The following is a 7,141-nucleotide window of genomic DNA, read 5'->3' as shown; positions in this document are numbered from 1 at the left end:
GCTCCATCTCCCTTGAGAATGTCAAGACGAGTAGTTAGCTTAAGAGCTAGGTGGAGCCAATTAGTATCACCAAATACAGTCTGAAAATCGTTTAGAGTTGTAAGATGTTTAACCTCGATTTGAACAGTTTGGGGCACAATTTGCCTCTGATGAATAAGGTGTCCCAAATACAAAACGGGTCCCATAGTTGGTACCTTTTCAGCAGCTATTACTAAACCTGCATTGCTGAGGGCATTATGTAATTGAATAAACATTTGATGCTACACGGCTAGGGATACATGTTCCAAGAGAATGTTGTTCATGTACTGGAAAATGCATGCCGATGGATAGGTTTGTTGCACTAAGTGGCCACAGCCACAAACTCTCGGCACAGGGTTGGACTGTACACCACACCTTGTGGTAGACAGCACAATTGAAAGTGGCGCATAAGGTCCTGATTACTAATAGAAGGCAAACTAAAAGCAAAATGTTTTTTATCTTCAGGGTGAAGAGGGATAGGAAAGAAAGTCTTTTTTTAATGAGCAGAAGGAAAAAATGTAAAAGAAGCAGTACAGGACTGGCAGTCCCTGCTGCACTGCTCCCGTAGGTTCCATGGTGCAAGTGACTGCCTGAAGGTCCTACAGTAATCTCCACTTTCCTGATTTTTTTATTACAAAAATTGGGGTATTGCAAAGGTTACTGGAAAGTTCTAGGTTCCCCGCCATCAGCTGTTCATTAAGCAGTGTATGAGTTGCTATAATCTCCTGAGTTAGGGGCCACTGATCAATCCAAACAGAGTCATCAGACACCCAAGTTATTTTGGATGTCATCTGTGAGGTCGGAGAAGAGATCAAGGCCTCTCCTGAAAAATGACCTATGGCAAAAGAAGATCTTTTCTCCTTTGGTTATTTTTACCAAGCACTTGATTGGGACAGAAATCTTGTTGTGACATATGATGAGCCACCAGGGAGTTAAGACTGGCCAAAATTATTCCCATACACTGTAAAATGTTGACTCCACTGTTGTTGACTGGTATGTGGGGCAGGACATAAGGAGAAAAATATGGAGAATCGCCTCTTGCATTCCTCCAAATTAGCAATGTAAGCACTTTTGTTAGGGCCAGAAGTCTCACCCACCCCTTGTAAATCTGTAGTGACCACATCCAAAGGCCAGGGATGCTGACCAATAACTGAGACAGCTTCTCCCATGTCTAGTAGCCCTTTAAATGCTTTGCCTTCAATAATCAACTCCATCTCTGGATGATTTTGTTTAATCTGCTGAACCCAATAAGTATTAGGAGACCCAAAACCCTTGAACTGCTTTTCCCTATTTATAAATTTTCCAATTTTTTCAAGGGGAAAAATGACCAATTGAGTAATGGATGTACCCAAAGTGATTTTAGCAATGGTTTGGGTAATTGAATAATAATTGATTTCTCTGTTATAATCAGCATCAGTTTCACCAGACAAAACCTGGAGACCCTTTAAAATGAGACCGCTGAGGCCTAGCGAGATTCCCACTGCACCCTGAGGCACAGGTCCGGAGACTCCAGTAGAAATAATTTGGGCCCCCCATGTCAGGAGTCAGTAGGAATCTGGAGGAGGAACACAGAGCCAAATCTCCCTGGTCGCCTGTGGCGGCGGAGGGGAAAGCACCCCTATTGCTTGCTCAGCCCAAGGCAGCCCCATTAGAAGCTTCCCCAGATGGGTCAGCCTTCCTCGTCAGTTTTATATTTACTGTCACTGGCCCAATGGTACCCTCATTTACATCTAGTACATGGAATGGAAGGTTTTATTGAAGAGATAGGTAAAGGCTGTGCTGTCTTTGGTGCAGCAGAACAGTTTTGGGCTAAATGTCCCTTGTCCCTACAACGGAAACAAATGATCTTACTTTTTCTTCTTTTTTTTTTAGACTGTGGATGAAGAACTTGAGTAATAGCTACTACCAAGAGAGCTCCCCATACAAGAGGGCTGATATCCACACAAATCTGAGGCATCTCCAGTAATAAAAGCTGCTCTTTATGGTCCCTTAAAGCCTCTACAACATTTAATTTGTTTTCGAAGGCCAATTGTTGAACTATTATTTTATTAGCTTCCCTGTCACTGATAATCTTTGCAGTAGGTTGTAACAACCTGCAGTAAAATCTTGGAAAGGTTCACTAGGACCTTCCCTAATAGAAGCCAGGCTAAGGAATATTCCACTTTTACAAAGGAGTTCCTTGCAGGCCTTAAAATTAGATCTCTCAGTTTACTGCATAGTTGCAATGTAAAGTTCAGCCGATTGTTTGTGCTAGCAAAAGTATCCTTTCCAATTAGCAAATCTTTTTTTATTAACTCTTTCTACAATTTTTTGAAACACAGTAAAAAAAATTGGTAGAATTTGAGAATTCAGCAGCACAAGGTTCATTGTAATGGTTAAATTGTAAAACACATTTTCTGCCTATTTCCTGCTATATTTAAATAAATTTTCTGTCTACGATTAATAGTCTCCTGGATTCAAACATATTTTAGCCATTTCTTTTCACTCATTTGGGGCCATAGTCTATCATCCTCACATTTCTCCCAAACTCAAAGTGAAGGGAGCAGTGGGGACATAAGTAGAAGCAGCTTGTTTTAATTATTTCAAAGTTTTAGAAGGTACCATGCATGAAGACCTACAACTTATTTTCGATCTGTGACTCAGTGAAATGTTTCTGAGCTGCCTTGGTCAGGAATGTGGCTTGTGGCTCCGTAAAAACCATTGGATGTTTCTGTTATGCCCAGATGTTAACCACAGACGCTATCTTGAGCCTCACAAACTTGTGATGTCAGCAGGGCACGTGGCCAGCACCAAGGCCGCAGTGAGCCCCAGTCATGACCCTCCTACTTAGCACCTGGAGCGCAGGCCTGCAGCGGGTGGTACATACTGAACCTCTGTGGCTGGATTCAGCAAACAGATGGGCAGGAAGCTGGGGACCCGCTGCATCTGCCTAAGACTGGAGCTCGAGGGCTCCCCAGAGGCCAGTTTGTGCCCCTCTCCCTGGTGCAACTGTGCTGCTTGGAACCAACAGCTTGCAATTAAAAATAACTTTTTCCTTTCTTATCTAATTGAACAAAACTGGAGGGTTAAACTCTTATCTGCTGTACCTTTGTCCTAGCCTCCTTGTCCCATATGGGACTTGACTTTAAAACAGTACTCCAGGTTAAGTCCTTTATGGTGGTCTTAGACTGTAGCACAAATAGAAAAACAAAACAAAACAAACAAACAAAAAAAACATTTTTATATACATCTATCAACATCTATGGTTCTTGAAACTGTTTTTCCCACTGTGAAAACAACTGAATCTTTGTTAGGCTTCTTTCAAGCCTCTTTCTCTCTTTGTGCTCCCGTATCTCTCTGGCCCTAGTGAGTTGCTACTGGCCTTAGTGAGTCTCCAACCCCAAGTTTTACACCTAGTGCTCCAGCGCCAATGCACACCAGTGCGGACTACTGCTGGCTCTACCCAATCCACTTCCCTCTCTCATGCGTGCTCTTTGGAAGTGATTACTCTGCCCACACTTATCTCATACCAGCCATCCAGTTTGGGCAGCAGATGTAGAGATCTGTTGATCTTACTGCAGACAGTTCTACTGGGGAGACATGTCGACAGGAATGAGAAAGATAGATGAGAAGACAAAAGCTGGGCTAGGTGGTTGCTAGTCTGCCTGGTGAGCAAGACTAACTCAAGGTACAACAAAACAATTCTTTATTTACACTTCTTCAAAGTTTGCAACACATGACACAAGGTTGCCTAGTGACTAATAGCTGGCCTGAACCAGGAAGGATGTTTTTCTCAGGACTAAGGTAGCTTGTTTGCTTTAGGTGCTGAGTCCCAATCCTGTGATTAAACTTGGAACTGTGAGCTTACCTCTGAGCTATATCCCTGACCCTACCATCCATCTCTCTTACTCAAGGAAGCACAGTTTTTAATGTTGGGTTCACTGATACATTTAAGATATTTTGAAATTTAAAAAGTACCAAACATTACAAATATTGGTGATACATAGAGCCCATCTATGGAGGAAAGCAAAGGTAGTACATAACTTATATTGTTCATGGCTTTATAGAAAATATTTGCACATCATTTTCCATGCCTGATGAAGAGAACACTTTACATCTTTGTTCCTCAAGCTGTAAATCCATGGATTCAGCATGGGGATGACAAGAGTGTAAAATACAGAAGCCACTTTGTCAGTGGAGTCACTGGAGTGACTGGCCCTGGGCTGCACATACATAAATATCAGCGTCCCATAGAACACAGTAACCACAGTCAGGTGTGAGACACAAGTAGAGAAGGCTTTGCGCCTGCCCTCTGCGGACTTCATCCTGAGAATGGCTATGGAGATGAGCAGGTAGGACACGAGGATAACTGGAAGAGAGGAAATCAAATTAAAAGTGGACAAGGTCAGAATTATCATATCAACTTCATGAGCATCTGAGCAGAGCAATGACAACAAGGGGACACTGTCACAGTAGAAATGACTGATGAGATTGTGTCCACAGAAGGATAAGGTGAAAATCTTTATGGTAATTAGAAGAGACACACATGTGCAATAGAGTTAAGGAATCACCACTAGCACCCAACACACTCTTGGGGACATGATGACAGTGTAGAGGAGAGGGTTACAGATGGCCACATAGCGGTCATAGGACATCGCAGACAGGATGAAAAGCTCACTAATAATGAACACAATAAAGAAAGCCAGCTGTGTGGCACAAAAACAATAGGAGATTGTATTTTCATCTTCAACAACATTTACCAGCATTTTGGGTCCCACAGCTGTGGAATAGCCAAGATCAGTGAGAGCCAGGTGTCTGAGGAAAAAGTACATGGGGGTTTGCAGACGGGGGTGCAGCTGGGTGAGGACGATCATGCCCAGGTTGGCCACCAGCGAGGTCAGGTAGATGACGAGGAACAGCACAAAAAATGGGGCCTGCAGCTCTGGACGATATGTGATGTCCAACAGGATGAGTTCTGTCGCCACTGTGATGTTGTGCTCCTTCATGCGCATTTGCCATAAAATATAGTCTAGATGACCAAAGTAGAAAAACAATATATTTCCAATATTTTCACATGGAAGATTAATTCTGCAAAGCTAGATTAAAGAAGAGATCTCTTAACTTTGAAGCGTAGTTTCTGTGATATTATCACACCGTTACCAGCCGGTAATGCAGAAGTAGACACGTAGGTAGACTAGATAGTTTCAGGAAAGGTGGTCTGGTGGGCCAACAGCACCTTCCATATCTGGAGGTAGCTTGCTTTTCACCGGAGAGGGGTGGACCTCCCTGGGCACCTCGTGGTTACAAGGGGGTTACGATGCCATCTATTAGAATATATTGATATGGAGCCCTGAACTCTAGCCAAAGGGACAACATTATTCTAAATTGAAAAATGCTGAAATAGTGGATAAACAAAGAGTGACAAAGTGAGACAGAGTCCAATCAATGACAAAACGCTAAAACTTGTGTACTATAATTGTATGTTAGCTAAATGTGTAATGACTGCACTGTTCTTTAGCATCTGATTTCACTTCCATACTAACAATCACATTGTGGTCTTCATTCATTACATTTCATGAATCAGCATGAGCATATGCCAATGACCTATGAATATTGTCTAACAAATTCCATAAATGAATAAAATTACCTTAAATTTTGCAGCTAATACTTCAAAATCTAGTTCTTTGAAATACATATTCTTAAAGCTGTTACACATGAAATTGTTAAGACATATCATTGATGAATGAATGAAAGACTGTGAAGATCACAATGGCAATGGCCTTTTTTATTTTTATTTATTTACTTGTTTATTTTTGTTTATTTTTTGGCAGAACCAGGGATTGAACTCAGGCCCCTACACTTGCCAAGGAAACACTTATTCTACTGAGCCTTCTCCCCAGCCCCCTACAATTGCCTATTTTTAAGAAGAAGCATACTGGTAGAAAAACGTATATTTGTGTACATTATTCAGTTGTACCTCAAATAAGTGTACACAATTATTTCCATGGTCATGTAATTTAACTAAAAGTGTTTTTACTTAATCTCATACACAAAATCAAAATGTACTTAAAGGGTTGTAGAGAAGGATGATAGATTAGTACATGATTCTGCGTATCCAGTGGCCTGAAAATAGTTCTCCCTGGTCATGTACATGTTTTTTCTTGTTTTATTTTTTGTTTTTTTAATTGGCAAGATGGCCTTACCTGAAAGAGGTTTCCTTTACGTTTGTATGTGACTTTCCTCCTACAAAGCTTTGCCTATTTAGTACAAAGCATTAAGCACATGAAGGACTGTTGAAGCAGAATAAATATATGCTACATATACTAATCCTAATCCCACCACACCTGTCCATGTGCTATGAGTAAAATTGGATTAAGAGCATGCTGTTGTTGGGGATGACCTATTCTCTTTATCATAGATATTTTAATATAACTGTAATCTAAATTCCTTTTAGGGGCTGGGGAGATGGCGCCGTAGAATAAGTGCTTCCCTGGCAAGTGCAAGGGCCTAAGTTCAATCCCCAGTTCCATCAAAAAAATTTTTTTTTCTTTTGTATTTTAAGGAAAGGGCTACAGGGTGTTCAGGGTCTCACTACTAGATTGGACTAATAGTGATCTGCCTGTTTACAGCCTCTCAAGAGCTGGGATTACTGGCATGCACCACCATGCCCAGTCTCAATCACCATTTCAGCATGCCCTGGGGGCGGGGCTGGCACAGCAAGCCTCAGAATGGAATCCCAGGTTTGCTGTGCCTGCTTTCAGGCACTTTAATCTGCTGAGCTATTTGGCAGGCTTTGTAATTCTTGCATATAAATTTTGCATATAATTTTTTTAAATACTAAGTTTCCTTGAAATTCATCATCATTATAGATTGTATATTATAAGATACATTTCCTATTATACATTTAATAAGCATATAAATTGCAGAATTCTTACTATTTCACACAATATATAAACACACTAAATATGGTAATTCTGAGATCTATGTGGATCCTAGAAGTGATCTGAGGTCTTCCTATTTCTGTCTTCAAATTTGGAAGACAGAAATACGATAGCACATAACACATAGAGATACACGTGCAGTGAATGTAACTGTGTGCAGATGTCTCTAAAGATGCAGAAGTTGCACATCGTAACAAAAACAA

At 41.1% G+C, this 7,141-nt stretch overlaps 1 pseudogene; it reads right to left on the bottom strand.

Annotated features, from left to right (window-relative positions):
* Positions 1-4,058: 4,058 nt before the first annotated feature.
* Positions 4,059-5,009, bottom strand: LOC101576768 (annotated as a pseudogene).
* Positions 5,010-7,141: the final 2,132 nt, after the last annotated feature.

This window comes from Octodon degus, unplaced genomic scaffold (assembly GCF_000260255.1).
Source record: "Octodon degus isolate 3935 unplaced genomic scaffold, OctDeg1.0 scaffold00438, whole genome shotgun sequence".
In the NCBI taxonomy this organism is placed as follows: domain Eukaryota; kingdom Metazoa; phylum Chordata; class Mammalia; order Rodentia; family Octodontidae; genus Octodon; species Octodon degus.
Note: the sequence above shows the minus strand (reverse complement) of the source record. Positions and strands in the feature narration are given on the sequence as shown.